The following is an 18,163-nucleotide window of genomic DNA, read 5'->3' as shown; positions in this document are numbered from 1 at the left end:
CTTCAATAATGAAGGGGCTGTAGAGACTATAACTAATACGTCACGGACGGCTGGTCAACCTAGGACGCAGCCAGGTATTGGTGAGAACACTTTTTCTTGTCCTATATCTAGTGTAACAACACCCGTAATGAATCCAGTGGGCGCAGTTGGGGGTACAGGTCCCGGCAATGTAGGATGGGATCTTAATTCAGTAGTACAGCAATTAGTGTCAGGGGTTAAGGAGGCTTTGAGTCAGTCTAGCTTACCCATAACCTCTTCTCCTATTGCTGCATGGTGCGGGAATGGTCGCCGGACATCGGAGGTGGTAAGTCAGTCGTGTGCTGATCCAGACACACAGGAGGACGCAGTAATTTCACAAGGGGTTACATTATCTGATGCAGCAAAAGGAGAATTATATGTATGTTTTGAGGGTCCTCTAGGAATTCATTTGAAACAGGAGGTTAGGGAGAAGATTTGGGCCGACGAATATGTGGAAATATTTTCATTATTGCCCTTAGAAAAATATAACTTGGATAGAGTAAGGTTTGATGAGAGGAAAAGAGAGGAACAAGAAAGACGGTATTGTCTCATCCCCCAAACATTTAGCAATTGGTTCCATGCCTTTGCCATATTAGCAAGTGTAATAGGCCAAAAAACTCCTGAACATTGCTCTGCCTTATTTTGTTACATGAATTCTATCGGGGAGGCGCACCTTGTGTATGGAGGTTTAGCATGGCTGCGCTATGATGAGCAGTTTCGCCAACGAAAGGCTGGTCGCCAAGGGATTCGTTGGGATCACAAAGATATTAGTTTATGGATGCGTCTCATGACAGCGCCACGTGGGGTTAATCAGCCCTTTCAGGGCTATGTCGGCAGATCATCAGCAATCGGATTGTCGGCAGCAAACAGAAAAGGTTGCTGCTGGCAGTTCAATGATAGCCAGTGCAGATTCGGAAACACATGCAGGTACAAACATGAATGCAGCTTCTGTAGTGGAAACCATAGCCTATCCAAATGCTTTAAACGAAATAAAACCCCAACAGCAGAGATTAACCAAAAAGGGGGAAACCCCAATTAGACTCGGGGAGATGGTGGGCTATCTAAGCAGGTACCCAGATAGAAAAGCAGCACAATTGCTGGGGGAGGGTTTCTCAGAAGGTTTTAAGATCCCATCTACTTCAGGCCCATTAACCTGTTCTCGTAACCTTGCTTCAGCTTATACATATTCTCACATTGTCTCCACAAAACTAAACAAAGAAATTGACCTGGGCCGCATGGCAGGTCCATTCCCCAAAATGCCAATAGAAAACTTAAGGGTCTCTCCATTGGGGGTGGTCCCAAAGAAGGAACCCAATAAGTTTAGGCTGATCCATCATCTGTCCTTCCCTCATGGAAGCTCAGTTAATGATGGAATCGATCAGGAACTTTGCACAGTCTCGTATACGTCATTTGATACAGCGATTGCATGGGTACAGAAGTACGGCAGAGGAGCTTTAATGGCAAAAACAGACATTGAAGCTGCCTTTAGACTCTTACCAGTCCATCCAGAAAGCTTCCATCTCTTGGGTTGTCAGTGGCAGGTTTTATGTAGACTTGTGTTTACCCATGGGCTGCTCCATCTCATGCTCCTTGTTTGAATCATTTAGCACATTTTTGGAGTGGGTAGTAAAGAAGGAAGCCGGCGTGCGTTCTGTCCTGCATTATCTAGATGATTTCCTATGTATTGGTCCACCAAAGTCATTTGTTTGTGCTTCATTATTGGCAGCGATTCAGTCGGTTTTTAAGTGTTTTGGAGTACCGTTAGCATCAGATAAAACAGAAGGCCCGTCTACACTTATCAAGTTTTTAGGAATTTTGATTGACAGTGAAGCAATGGAGTGCAGATTACCGGATGACAAGGTCAGTGATCTGCTGGAGGCAGTCAGAGAAGCTAGATCTCACCGTAAGATCAGATTAAAGGATCTACAATCGCTGTTAGGAAAAATGAACTTTGCTTGTCGCATTATTCCAATGGGTAGAGTTTTTTGTAGGCGCCTAGCTGCAGCTACCTCAGGCATAACCTTTCCACATCACTTTGTGCGGCTGGCTAGAACATTAAAGGACGATCTGGCGGTATGGGAACAGTTCTTAATAGAGTTTAATGGGAGGTCATTGTGGATCAGACCACCGGTTTCAAATTTTGATCTAGACATCCACACTGATGCAGCGGGGTCAACTGGTTTTGGTGCATATTGTTCGGGACAGTGGTGTGCAGATAGGTGGCCAGAGAGTTGGAGAAACAATGGGTTAACACGAAACTTAGTACTCCTTGAATTGTTCCCCATAGTGGTTGCTTGTGAAATTTGGTGCAATATTTTCCAAAACCGAAAAGTGAGATTTCATTGTGATAACTTGGGAGTTGTAGAAGTCATCAACAAACAATCAGCGTCTTCCCTGCCTGTTGTTACGTTGCTGCGTCATCTAGTGCTGCGCTGTGTAAAGTCACATTGTCAGATTACAGCTGTGCATGTCCCCGGTGTTTGCAATTCTGTGGCTGATGCTCGGGCTCGTTTTCAGTGGGACAGATTCCGTTCGTTAGCCCCGATGGCAGAGGTACAAGGCAAGAAGTGTCCGGATTTTCTGTGGTCACTGCCAGTGACACCGCATACGCTCTGATAGAACGGTCTGTGGGTGTAAGCACATGGCAGAGGTACCAGTCAGCATGGAGGGAATGGGAAGACTTGTGTGCTCTAGTGGCACATGATGCCAGGTTACATGACAATGTTTCCTTGTTGTTATTTTACATTAGCAGGGCCTTTGTGGACGGTACTTCATTGTCCAGTATTGATAGTAAAATGTCTGGATTAGCTTTTTGGTTTAAGTTGCACGACTTCACTGATTACACAAAGCATTTTTTAGTTAAGCAGGCCCTAAAGGGTTACAGGAAAAGTTGTAAGAAGACCAGAGATAAACGGCGTCCGATTTCTTTCCAGTTATTGCAGCAGATACTGAGTGTACGAGGCCGAGTCTGGAGCAGTCCGTTTGAAGTGTTTCTCTTTAGTTGTGCATTCACACTGGCCTTTTTTGGCGCTTTTAGAATCAGCGAGTCGGTGGCGAGTAGCTCCACCAGAAGTGGGGGTCTACAAGCCGAGGACATGCATCAGTACACAGACAGAGGGGGTCTACAAGACGAGGACGTGCATCAGTACACAGACAGAGGGGGTCTACAAGCCGAGGACATGCATCAGTACACAGACAGAGGGGGTCTACAAGCTGAGGACATGCATCAGTACACAGACAGAGGGGGTCTACAAGCCGAGGACGTGCATCAGTACACAGACAGAGGGGGTCTACAAGCTGAGGACATGCATCAGTACACAGACAGAGGGGGTCTACAAGCTGAGGACATGCATCAGTACACAGACAGAGGGGGTCTACAAGACGAGGACGTGCATCAGTACACAGACAGATTGGAATGTTTTCTGGCAAAGTCAAAAACTGATCAACAGGGTAGAGGAAAATGGATCACATTGTTTCCTTTAAGCGGTTCCAGGGCCGGCCCGGTCATCTGTTTTAGAAACTATGTCTCAAGAAGGCCAAATATCCAAGGTTCATTACTAATTCATGAGGATTGTAAGTCATTGTCACAATTTCAATTCACAGCAGTTCTTAAAAAATGCCTGACAATATTGGGAGAGTCTCCAAATGCATTCACTTCACACTCATTTAGGATAGGAGCAGCCACAGAAGCTGCTAGATGGGGCTTAGAGCCTGACATAGTTACACAAATCGGGAGATGGGAATCGAGCAGATTTAAGAGCTACATTAGATTACATTTATTATAAATGGCGTACATGTATATATATATATATGGGTACATTTTGGCAATCTTATAGTAGTTGTGTCTTCATTTAGATAATTGTGTGATAATTGTGTTTTTGTTTTTTGTTTTAGCTGAACAGCAATGCCTGGTTTGGATCATGGGACATTCATTTGTTTTTTGGGGGGCCTTACGTGCAGCAGTCAGGCCTAATGGCAAACAGTTGGGGTTGCCCAGTTCCTTGGCACGGGTGACATGGATAGGAAAGAGGGGAATGCAGTGGCATCAGCTGTTAAAAGAAATCCAGTATCATGTGGAGTTCTACCGCCCCCCGGACGTCTTACTTATCCATTTAGGTGGTAATGATTTAGCAATAAGAACATCAAGACATTTAGTTAGGAACATAAAGCTCGATATGTTGAATTTATGGAGGTCTTACCCAGAAACAGTGGTGGTCTGGTCGGATATAGTAGCTAGACAAATGTGGAGAACAGCGCGATCAGTGGCTCGCATCAATAATACAAGGATAAAGGTTAATAAAAAAATAACAAAATTTGTGTTGGAAAACGGAGGGGTGGCCATACGTCACCAGATGCTGGAAAATACAAAGGAACAATTTTGGAGAGATGATAAGGTACATCTTAATGACATTGGCATTGATATATGGATGTTGGGAATACAAGAAGGAGTAGAACGAGCCATTAAGTTGTGGAGGAACTCACTCTTGTAAGGTGTCACAAGAGCGAGTCTTGGCGGGATGTGGTTGTTTAAACCCCCTCTTTGTTGGTTGGAGAATTATGTTTTTAATGGGGTCCCTGGGCCAGAGCTCAGCGGACAGTGGAATATGGGTCCCTGGGGAGGAGCTCAGTGGACAGTGGAATAGATGGGTCCCTGGGGAGGAGCTCAGCGGACACAAGGAAAATGATCAAGGGGTATACCCAGAATCCCCCTTGAGCTAGGTGTACACGGCGGAGGGGGATATGGGGCTGGGATTTATAACAACCACATCTCTGGGCCGATAATCTTGTTTTTTCTTGTTGATGTTTTTTCTTATTAAAAATAAAGGGCTGCTGTGGCCAAAATTTTAATCCATGTCACGCAGTGTGTGGTGTCTTATTTATTTAGGTTACCAGGAGCGCAATTCACTAGTCCATCAGTCAAGCAGAGTGAAGGCAGATAGCCGTAACGTACATGACTGAGGCAGTGATAGATCCAGGAAAGGGTTAAGGAGTAAGGGATGGGGGGTTTTACCTAAGGAATGTGGTGGTGGGCGAGCAGGAGGAGAGACGGGGGGCAGGGGCCATATAAGAAATAGGTCCCATGTTAAGGTGTCATTCCTTTGTCCTGGACTCAAAGACTGAACCAGCAGTTGTCCCACCCACCCTCCCTATAATAAAGGGAAATGTATCAATATCAGGACTTTGCAACACTGTCAATATTCTAACAATGTTATTGGTATTCAACATCATCGGTATTTTATCAACATTATTAATATTGTATCGTATTGTATTAATTGTTATCAGTAATGTATCCAAATTGACAATGTCATATCAACATATTAATATTGTATTAACATTTTAATATTGTATGTTACAGCAGCATTTGGCGGCGGCGGGATGTGGTTGTTTAAACCCCCTCTTTGTTGGTTGGAGAATTATGTTTTTAATGGGGTCCCTGGGCCAGAGCTCAGCGGACAGTGGAATATGGGTCCCTGGGGAGGAGCTCAGTGGACAGTGGAATAGATGGGTCCCTGGGGAGGAGCTCAGCGGACACAAGGAAAATGATCAAGGGGTATACCCAGATTCCCCCTTGAGCTAGGTGTACACGGCGGAGGGGGATATGGGGCTGGGATTTATAACAACCACATCTCTGGGCCGATAATCTTGTTTTTTCTTGTTGATGTTTTTTCTTATTAAAAATAAAGGGCTGCTGTGGCCAAAATTTTAATCCATGTCACGCAGTGTGTGGTGTCTTATTTATTTAGGTTACCAGGAGCGCAATTCACTAGTCCATCAGTCATGTATACTGGGTGTAATCCTCAGTATCTGTATTATTCTGTATATATACACTGCACAGTACCACTTCTACTGTCCTGTATACTGGGTGTAATCCTCAGTATCTGTATTATTCTGTATATACACACCGCACAGTACCACTTCTCCTATCCTGTATACTGGGTGTAATCCTCAGTATCTGTATTATTCTGTATATATACACTGCACAGTACCACTTCTCCTGTCCTGTATACTGGGTGTAATCCTCAGTATCTGTATTATTCTGTATATATACACTGCACAGTGCCACTTCTCCTGTCCTGTATACTGGGTGTAATCCTCAGTATCTGTATTATTCTGTATATATACACTGCACAGTGCCACTTCTCCTGTCCTGTATACTGGGTGTAATCCTCAGTATCTGTATTATTCTGTATATATACACTGCACAGTACCACTCCTCCTGTCCTGTATACTGGGTGTAATCCTCAGTCTCTGTATTATTCTGTATATATACACTGCACAGTACCACTCCTCCTGTCCTGTATACTGGGTGTAATACTCAGTATCTGTATTATTCTGTATATATACACTGCACAGTGCCACTTCTCCTGTCCTGTATACTGGGTGTAATCCTCAGTATCTGTATTATTCTGTATATATACACTGCACAGTACCACTCCTCCTGTCCTGTATACTGGGTGTAATCCTCAGTCTCTGTATTATTCTGTATATATACACTGCACAGTACCACTCCTCCTGTCCTGTATACTGGGTGTAATCCTCAGTATCTGTATTATTCTGTATATATACACTGCACAGTGCCACTTCTCCTGTCCTGTATACTGGGTGTAATCCTCAGTATCTGTATTATTCTGTATATATACACTGCACAGTACCACTCCTCCTGTCCTGTATACTGGGTGTAATCCTCAGTCTCTGTATTATTCTGTATATATACACTGCACAGTACCACTCCTCCTGTCCTGTATACTGGGTGTAATCCTCAGTATCTGTATTATTCTGTATATATACACTGCACAGTACCACTTCTCCTGTCCTGTATACTGGGTGTAATCCTCAGTCTCTGTATTATTCTGTATATATACACTGCACAGTACCACTTCTCCTGTCCTGTATACTGGGTGTAATCATCAGTATCTGTATTATTCTGTATATATACACTGCACAGTGCCACTTCTCCTGTCCTGTATACTGGGTGTAATCCTCAGTATATGTATTATTCTGTATATATACACTGCACAGTACCACTTCTCCTGTCCTGTATACTGGGTGTAATCCTCAGTATCTGTATTATTCTGTATATATACACTGCACAGTACCACTTCTCCTGTCCTGTATACTGGGTGTAATCCTCAGTATCTGTATTATTCTGTATATATACTGCACAGTGCCACTTCTCCTGTCCTGTATACTGGGTGTAATCCTCAGTATCTGTATTATTCTGTATATATACACTGCACAGTACCACTTCTCCTGTCCTGTATACTGGGTGTAATCCTCAGTACCTGTATTATTCTGTATATATACACTGCACAGTACCACTTCTCCTGTCCTGTATACTGGGTGTAATCCTCAGTACCTGTATTATTCTGTATATATACACTGCACAGTGCCACTTCTCCTGTCCTGTATACTGGGTGTAATCCTCAGTATCTATATTATTCTGTATATATACACTGCACAGTACCACTTCTCCTGTCCTGTATACTGGGTGTAATCCTCAGTCTCTGTATTATTCTGTATATATACACTGCACAGTACCACTTCTCCTGTCCTGTATACTGGGTGTAATCATCAGTATCTGTATTATTCTGTATATATACACTGCACAGTGCCACTTCTCCTGTCCTGTATACTGGGTGTAATCCTCAGTATATGTATTATTCTGTATATATACACTGCACAGTACCACTTCTCCTGTCCTGTATACTGGGTGTAATCCTCAGTATCTGTATTATTCTGTATATATACACTGCACAGTACCACTTCTCCTGTCCTGTATACTGGGTGTAATCCTCAGTATCTGTATTATTCTGTATATATACTGCACAGTGCCACTTCTCCTGTCCTGTATACTGGGTGTAATCCTCAGTATCTGTATTATTCTGTATATATACACTGCACAGTACCACTTCTCCTGTCCTGTATACTGGGTGTAATCCTCAGTACCTGTATTATTCTGTATATATACACTGCACAGTGCCACTTCTCCTGTCCTGTATACTGGGTGTAATCCTCAGTATCTATATTATTCTGTATATATACACTGCACAGTACCACTCCTCCTGTCCTGTATACTGGGTGTAATCCTCGGTATCTGTATTATTCTGTATATATACACTGCACAGTGCCACTTCTCCTGTCCTGTATACTGGGTGTAATCCTCGGTATCTGTATTATTCTGTATATATACACTGCACAGTACCACTCCTCCTGTCCTGTATACTGGGTGTAATCCTCAGTATCTGTATTCTGTATATACACCGCACAGTACCACTCCTCCTGTCCTGTATACTGGGTGTAATCTTCAGTGTCTGTATTATTCTGTATATATACACTGCATAGTGCCTCTTCTCCTGTCCTGTATACGGGGTGTAATCCTCAGTATCTGTATTATTCTGTATATATATACTGCACAGTACCACTTCTCCTGTCCTGTATACTGGGTGTAATCCTCAGTATCTGTATTATTCTGTATATATACACTGCACAGTACCACTCCTCCTGTCCTGTATACTGGGTGTAATCCTCAGTATCTGTATTATTCTGTATAATGTCACGCTCCCCGGCTCCCCTGCTAGGCTCCTCGGCTCCCCTGCTAGGCTCCCCGGCTCCCCTGCCATGCTCCCCGGCCCCTCTGCCTTGCTTACCGGCTCCCCTGCCACGCTTCCCCAATCTCAGGTCGCGCTCCACCGCTCCCGTGCCAGGCTTCCCGGTCCCCCGCTCCACAGCCTTCCTGCTCCATCGCCTGCGGTCCCCAGGCAGCCCGGTCCCCGCTCCCGGCGCCCGTCGGCAACTCTGCCTCAGCCCGGCTCTCCTGCTTCCTACTCACCGCTCCTTCCTCTGGCTTCTGGCACCCGGGCCTCGCGCATGCGCATTAGGGCGTGCGCGCGGTCATTGACCCTCTCTTAAAGGGCCAGCACCTAGAAACAGGAAATTGCATAGACAGGTACAGGGTATATTAAGAATCACTTTCCTGGTGGGCGGGGCCTGTTCTACGTGTTTAGCAAGCTAGTGTTCAGGTCCCCTATTGCTTTGCCTTGTGCTTTGCCTGCGTAAACCCTGTCCTGTCTCGTAGAGCCTGTCCTGCCACGCCAGCCGCTCCGAACCACGCTCATTCCCGTACCCTGACGGTGACTTCGGCGGATGTTCCACCATCTCTGCAGCTCCGCCAGTCTCCAGTCCCTGGCTCCGTTTGGTGACCCGTTCCATCGCTCAGCAAGTTCCGGATCCCGCCTGACCTTACCACCTGGCCTCGGACTCTGAGCCTCGTCACCAGGACCACCGTCCAGAACTCCGTCCACCTTTCCTGCTCCCCTACGGACTGTCCGGCTACCAATAGTGCTTCGGCTGCCGTGCACCCAGACCCTCTGGCGGGGTGACCTGCCTGGCTGCCTCCTCAAGAGAAACCGGTGTACGGTCCAGAGGTTCCACCACCCGGACGTTACAGCTAGAACAGGCTATGGATCCCACCGAAGCACTAGCGGCCCTGCAGCAGGAACTCACACGACAGCGCGAGACCCAGACCCGCATGCTGAACTTCATGACTTCTGTGGATACCCGTCTGAACGCGCTACAAGCAGCGGCCACGCCTGTGGCATCTCGGGATTCCACTGCACAATCCACGTCCGCAGCTCCCGTGGCAGCCTCCTCGGATGCTTCCAAGCTTCGTTTGGCCTCACCACCCCGGTACGCTGGAGATCCCAAGACCTGCAGGGGATTTATAAACCAATGCTCTCTCCATTTCCAGCTGCTGCCGCACCTTTTTGCCTCCGACCAAGCCAAGGTCGCGTTCATGATGTCCCATCTAGAGGGAGAGGCACTGGCCTGGATGAACCCCTTGTGGGAGAAGGAGGATCCGGTGACCACTGATATCCAGGACTTCCTGCAGGCTTTCCGTAACACCTTTGACGAGCCCGGACGCACCGCCGCCTCTGCTTCATCCCTCCTCCGGCTACGTCAAGGGACTCTGACGGTGGGCCAATATGCTATTCGTTTCCGCACCTTGGCCTCGGAACTCGGGTGGAACAACGAGGCCCTAACCGCCGCCTTCTGGGAGGGACTCTCGGGTCGTATTAAAGATGAGCTGGCTGGTCGTGACGTGCCTTCTACCCTGGATGCCCTGATTGCTCTAGCGACTCGCGTGGATCTTCGCTTTCAGGAACGATCCAAAGAGGTGTCCCGCGAGAGGCGTCCAATACGGCACTCCTCCCCACCACAGAAGTCCACCGCTCCTCAGTCGGCGTCCCCTGGCGCGTCTACCTACGAGCCCATGCAGATTGACTGCCTGAGGCAGTCGGAGCAACGCCGAGCAGAACGACTAGCAAAGGGTCTCTGCTTCTACTGCGGTGATGGCACACACCTGCTACGCTCTTGTCCCGAGAAGCCGGGAAACTCCAAAGCCTAGGCTTGGTAGGAGAGGCTACCCTAGGTGCTGGGACACTCTCAGACTCCGTTACCTGGACTATTCAAGTCACTACAGAAGAGACCCGGTTCACGGCAGAGGCGTATCTTGATTCCGGAGCAGCAGGCAACTTCATCCAGCAGGCCACGGTGGATAAGTACCAGGTGCCGCTCCTCCCACTAGAGAAACCGCTGGTGATCGCCTCTGTGGATGGGAGACCCCTCTCTGACACCGTCTCACTGATCACCAAGCCTGTGGAAGTACGGATCTGTGCTCTGCACACCGAGAAGATCACCTACGTCCTCCCGCGTATGTCTCATCAGATCCTGCTGGGACTCCCATGGTTGCGGACACACGAACCGTCGGTCAGCTGGAGTACAGGTGAAATCACCCGATGGGGCTCCTCGTGCCACAAGAGATGTCTGAAAACCATCCAGCCCATTCGACGCTCTCCGGTTCCAGAGTCTCTACCAGGACTGCCTTCTGCCTACTGGTCCTTCTCGGACGTTTTCGATAAAAAGGAGTCAGAGGTGCTACCGCCTCATCGTCCCTACGACTGCGCCATCGATTTAGTGCCAGGAACCACGCCTCCTAGAGGAAGAATATACCCCTTGTCCCCTGCGGAAACACGAGCTATGTCTGCCTATATTACCGAGAGCCTAGCTAAGGGGTTCATTCGGAGGTCCTCGTCCCCTGCCGGAGCATGGTTTTTCTTCGTCAAGAAGAAGGAAGGTGATCTGCGCCCTTGCATCGACTACCGGGGTTTAAACCAGATCATCGTAAAGAACAAATACCCTCTGCCGCTTATCCCCGAACTATTCGATCGGCTCCGAGGAGCCCGTGTATTCACCAAGTTGGACCTCCATGGGGCTTATAACCTGGTTCGCATTCGCTCTGGAGACGAATGGAAAACCGCATTCAACACTCGAGATGGGCACTACGAGTATTGTGTCATGCCCTTTGGCCTGTGTAATGCTCCGGCAGTCTTCCAAGAACTGGTGAACGACGTGTTCAGAGACCTCCTCTATGTCTGTGTCGTGGTGTATCTGGATGACATCCTGGTCTTCTCTCCGGACCTACAGACCCACAGAGAGAACGTGCAGCTAGTTCTCCAGAGGCTTAGAGAGAACCGTCTGTGCGCCAAGTACGAGAAATGCATCTTTGAAAAGTCGTCTCTTCCCTTCCTGGGTTATGTAATCTCTGACACTGGCCTGCAGATGGACCCAGAGAAAGTGTCTGCCATCATCAACTGGCCTCCTCCTTCCGGAATGAAGGCTATCCAACGCTTTCTCGGCTTTGCGAACTATTATCGGCAATTCATCCCGCATTTCTCTGCCTTGACCGCGCCCCTCTCTGCCTTGACTAAGAAAGGAGCTAATCCTAAGGACTGGCCCCCGGCGGCCGATGCCGCGTTCTGCTCCTTGAAACAGGCGTTTGCTTCTTCCCCGGTTCTCCATCGCCCTGAATTGAACCGACAGTTCACCTTGGAGGTGGATGCCTCTTCCTCAGGAGCCGGGGCAGTGTTGATGCAGAACTCCCCCTCCGGCAAGATGGTCACTTGTGGATTCTTCTCCAAGAGCTTCTCGGCACCCGAACGCAGCTACACCATCGGGGATCGGGAGCTACTGGCCGTGAAGCTTGCCTTGGAGGAATGGCGCTACCTCTTGGAGGGAGCAGTATACCCTGTAATCATATACACGGACCACAAGAATCTGGAGTACCTGCGGTCAGCCCAAAGACTGAACCCACGACAAGCCCGCTGGTCCTTGTTTTTTGCTCGATTTGATTTCCAACTCCATTTTCGGCCTGCGGACAAGAACGTGCGGGCAGACGCTTTGTCCAGGTCCTTCGTGCCCGTGGAGTTGGAGGAGGAGACGTTCCAGCCCATCATCAACCCCAGCAAAATCATTCCGGTGAATCCTGTCGCTTTAACTCAGATACCCCCTGGGAAAACCTTTGTCTCAGATACTGACAGACAGAGAGTCCTGCACTGGGGCCATGCCTCGAAGATCGTCGGCCATGCTGGTCAGAAGAAGACCTGGAGTACGATTGTCCGTCACTACTGGTGGCCGTCCCTCCGTAAAGACGTCACATCCTTCGTCTCAGCCTGTCCGTCCTGTGCCCGGAACAAGACACCCAAGCACCTACCATATGGCCGTCTCCTGCCTCTGCCCATTCCTTCTGTTCCGTGGCAACATATCGCAATGGACTTCATTACGGACTTACCCTTATCCTCCGGACACACAGTCATATGGGTTGTGGTGGACCGTTTCTCAAAAATGGCTCACTTCATTCCCATGGCCGGGCTGCCCTCTGCCCAGGAGCTAGCTGACTCCTTTATCCAACATATATTCCGATTGCATGGCTTTCCCACACACATTGTGTCCGACAGAGGAACTCAGTTTACCTCGCGCTTCTGGAGGGCCCTCTGCAAACATCTGGGAGTATCTCTGGACTTTTCTTCGGCCTACCATCCTCAGTCGAATGGGCAAGTGGAGCGGGTCAATCAAATCCTGACCTCCTTCCTGCGCCACTACGTTAATGCCCATCACGATGACTGGTCCACGCTTCTTCCTTGGGCTGAGTTCTCCCACAACCATCACATCAGCGAGTCCACCTCCAGCTCTCCATTCCGAGTCGTTTACGGACTTCAGCCTTCTGTTCCATTGCCAGTATCCTCGGCTTCCGATGTCCCCGCAGCAGATGCTCTGGTCCAGGACTTCTCAGCCATATGGAGCTCTGTCAAGACCTCCCTTGAGCGTGCTTCTTTGCGGATGAAGAGACATGCGGATAAAAGGCGCCTGGATCCCCCGTGTTTCTCCCCTGGTGATCTGGTCTGGCTTGCATCCAAGTATGTCCGATTGAAGTTGCCATTGTACAAGTTGGGTCCTCGTTACATCGGGCCGTTTAAAGTCATCAGCAAGATCAATGCAGTCTCCTACAAGCTGCAGCTCCCGGCCACGATGCGGATACCCAACTCTTTCCATGTCTCCTTGCTCAAGCCTGTTGTCCTTGGTCCCTTCTCCGCTGATGCCGGTACTGCTCCTCCTCCCATCGCTGACGATGACATCTATGCGGTAAGGGATATCGTGGCCATGAAGACCGTACGAGGTCGGCAGTATTTCCTGGTGGACTGTGCGGGGTATGGTCCCGAGGATAGGTCCTGGGAGCCCCGGGAGAATGTTGGCACTCCTCTGATTCGTGCCTTCCTGTCCCGCTTGCGGGGAAGGGGGCGTGGGGGAGGGGGTACTGTCACGCTCCCCGGCTCCCCTGCTGGGCTCCTCGGCTCCCCTGCCATGCTCCCCGGCCCCTCTGCCTTGCTTACCGGCCCCTCTGCCTTGCTTACCGGCTCCCCTGCCACGCTTCCCCGCTCTCAGGTCGCGCTCCGCCGCTCCCGTGCCAGGCTTCCCGGTCCCCCGCTTCACAGCCTTCCTGCTCCATCGCCTGTGGTCCCCAGGCAGCCCGGTCCCCGCTCCCGGCGCCCGTCGGCAACTCTGCCTCAGCCCGGCTCTCCTGCTTCCTACTCACCGCTCCCTCCTCTGGCTTCTGGCACCCGGGCCTCGCGCATGCGCATTAGGGCGCGCGCGCGGTCATTGACCCTCTCTTAAAGGGCCAGCACCTAGAAACAGGAAATTGCATAGACAGGTACAGGGTATATAAGAATCACTTTCCTGGTGGGCGGGGCCTGTTCTATGTGTTTAGCAAGCTAGTGTTCAGGTCCCCTATTGCTTTGCCTTGTGCTTTGCCTGCATTAACCCTGTCCTGTCTCGTAGAGCCTGTCCTGCCACGCCAGCCGCTCCGAACCACGCTCATTCCCGTACCCTGACGGTGACTTCGGCGGATGTTCCACCATCTCTGCAGCTCCGCCAGTCTCCAGTCCCTGGCTCCGTTTGGTGACCCGTTCCATCGCTCAGCAAGTTCCGGATCCCGCCTGACCTTACCACCTGGCCTCGGACTCTGAGCCTCGTCACCCGGACCACCGTCCAGAACTCCGTCCACCTTTCCTGCTCCCCTACGGACTGTCCGGCTACCAATAGTGCTTCGGCTGCCGTGCACCCAGACCCTCTGGTGGGGTGACCCGCCTGGCTGCCTCCTCAAGAGAAACCGGTGTACGGTCCAGAGGTTCCACCACCCGGACGTTACATATATATACACTGCACAGTACCACTTCTCCTGTCCTGTATACTGGGTGTAATCCTCAGTATCTGTATTATTCTGTATATATACACTGCACAGTACCACTTCTCCTGTCCTGTATACTGGGTGTAATCCTCAGTATCTGTATTATTCTGTATATATACACTGCACAGTACCACTTCTCCTGTCCTGTATACTGGGTGTAATCCTCAGTATCTGTATTATTCTGTATATATACACTTCACAGTACCACTTCTCCTGTCCTGTATACTGGGTGTAATCCTCAGTACCTGTATTATTCTGTATATATACACTGCACAGTACCACTTCTCCTGTCCTGTATACTGGGTGTAATTCTCAGTATCTGTATTATTCTGTATATATACACACTGCACAGTACCACTTCTCCTGTCCTGTATACTGGGTGTAATCCTCAGTATCTGTATTATTCTGTATATATACACACTGCACAGTACCACTTCTCCTGTCCTGTATACTGGGTGTAATCCTCAGTATCTGTATTATTCTGTATATATACACTGCACAGTACCACTTCTCCTGTCCTGTATACTGGGTGTAATCCTCAGTACCTGTATTATTCTGTATATATACACTGCACAGTACCACTTCTCCTGTCCTGTATGCTGGGTGTAATCCTCAGTATCTGTATTATTCTGTATATATACACTGCACAGTACCACTTCCCCTGTCCTGTATACTGGGTGTAATCCTCAGTATCTGTATTATTCTGTATATATACAGTGCACAGTACCACTTCTCCTGTCCTGTATACTGGGTGTAATCCTCAGTATCTGTATTATTCTGTATATATACACTGCACAGTACCACTTCTCCTGTCCTGTATACTGGGTGTAATCCTCAGTATCTGTATTATTCTGTATATATACACTGCACAGTGCCTCTTCTCCTGTCCTGTATACTGGGTGTAATCCTCAGTATCTGTATTATTCTGTATATATACACACTGCACAGTACCACTTCTCCTGTCCTGTATACTGGGTGTAATCCTCAGTATCTGTATTATTATGTATATATACACTGCACAGTACCACTTCTCCTGTCCTGTATACTGGGTGTAATCCTCAGTATCTGTATTATTCTGTATATATACACTGAACAGTACCACTTCTCCTGTCCTGTATACTGGGTGTAATCCTCAGTATCTGTATTATTCTGTATATATACACTGCACAGTGCCACTTCTCCTGTCCTGTATACTGGGTGTAATCCTCAGTATCTGTATTATTCTGTATATATACACTGCACAGTACCACTTCCCCTGTCCTGTATACTAGGTGTAATCCTCAGTACCTGTATTATTCTGTATATATACACATCACAGTACCACTTCTGTCCTGTATTCTGGGTGTAATCCTCAGTATCTGAATTATTCTGTATATATACACTGCACAGTACCACTCCTCCTGTCCTGTATACTGGGTGTAATCCTCAGTACCTGTATTATTCTGTATATATAAACTGCACAGTACCACTTCTCCTGTCCTGTATACTGGGTGTAATCCTCAGTATCTGTATTATTCTGTATATACACTGCACAGTGCCACTTCTCCTGTCCTGTATACTGGGTGTAATCCTCAGTACCTGTATTATTCTGTATATATACACTGCACAGTACCACTTCTCATGTGCTGTATACTGGGTGTAATTCTCAGTATCTGTATTATTCTGTATATATACACTGCACAGTACCACTTCTCCTGTCCTGTATACTGGGTGTAATCCTCAGTACCTGTATTATTCTGTATATATACACTGCACAGTACCACTCCTCCTGTCCTGTATACTGGGTGTAATCCTCAGTATCTGTATTATTCTGTATATATACACTGCACAGTACCACTCCTCCTGTCCTGTATACTGGGTGTAATCCTCAGTATCTGTATTATTCTGTATATATACACTGCACAGTACCACTCCTCCTGTCCTGTATACTGGGTGTAATTCTCAGTATCTGTATTATTCTGTATATATACACTGCACAGTACCACTTCTCCTGTCCTGTATACTGGGTGTAATCCTCAGTACCTGTATTATTCTGTATATATACACTGCACAGTACCACTTCTCCTGTCCTGTATACTGGGTGTAATCCTCAGTATCTGTATTATTCTGTATATATACACTGCACAGTACCACTTCTCCTGTCCTGTATACTGGGTGTAATCCTCAGTACCTGTATTATTCTGTATATATACACTGCACAGTACCACTTCTCCTGTCCTGTATACTGGGTGTAATCCTCAGTATCTGTATTATTCTGTATATATACACTGCCCAGTACCACTTCTCCTGTCCTGTATACTGGGTGTAATCCTCAGTACCTCTATTATTCTGTATATATACACTGCATAGTACCACTTCTCCTGTCCTGTATACTGGGTGTAATCCTCAGTACCTGTATTATTCTGTATATATACACTGCACAGTACCACTTCTGTCCTGTATACTGGGTGTAATCCTCAGTATCTGTATTATTCTGTATATATACACTGCACAGTACCACTTCTCCTGTCCTGTATACTGGGTGTAATCCTCAGTAGCTGTATTATTCTGTATATATACACTGCACAGTACCACTCCTCCTGTCCTGTATACTGGGTGTAATCCTCAGTACCTGTATTATTCTGTATATATACACTGCACAGTACCACTCCTCCTGTCCTGTATACTGGGTGTAATCCTCAGTACCTGTATTATTCTGTATATATACACTGCACAGTACCACTCCTCCTGTCCTGTATACTGGGTGTAATCCTCAGTATCTGTATTATTCTGTATATATACACTGCACAGTACCACTCCTCCTGTCCTGTATACTGGGTGTAATCCTCAGTGTCTGTATTATTCTGTATATATACACACTGCACAGTACCACTTCTCCTGTCCTGTATACTGGGTGTAATCCTCAGTATCTGTATTATTCTGTATATATACACTGCACAGTACCACTTCTCCTGTCCTGTATACTGGGTGTAATCCTCAGTACCTGTATTATTCTGTATATATACACTGCACAGTACCACTTCTCCTGTCCTGTATACTGGGTGTAATCCTCAGTACCTGTATTATTCTGTATATATACACTGCACAGTACCACTTCTGTCCTGTATACTGGGTGTAATCCTCAGTATCTGTATTATTCTGTATATATACACTGCACAGTACCACTTCTCCTGTCCTGTATACTGGGTGTAATCCTCAGTATCTGTATTATTCTGTATATATACACTGCACAGTACCACTCCTCCTGTCCTGTATACTGGGTGTAATCCTCAGTATCTGTATTATTCTGTATATATACACTGCACAGTACCACTTCTCCTGTCCTGTATACTGGGTGTAATCCTCAGTATCTGTATTATTCTGTATATATACACTGCACAGTACCACTTCTCCTGTCCTGTATACTGGGTGTAATCCTCAGTATCTGTATTATTCTGTATATATACACTGCACAGTACCACTTCTCCTGTCCTGTATACTGGGTGTAATCCTCAGTACCTGTATTATTCTGTATATATACACTGCACAGTACCACTTCTCCTGTCCTGTATACTGGGTGTA

Source organism: Anomaloglossus baeobatrachus, chromosome 2 (genome assembly GCF_048569485.1).
Source record: "Anomaloglossus baeobatrachus isolate aAnoBae1 chromosome 2, aAnoBae1.hap1, whole genome shotgun sequence".
NCBI lineage: Eukaryota > Metazoa > Chordata > Amphibia > Anura > Aromobatidae > Anomaloglossus > Anomaloglossus baeobatrachus.
This window is presented reverse-complemented; position numbering follows the sequence as displayed.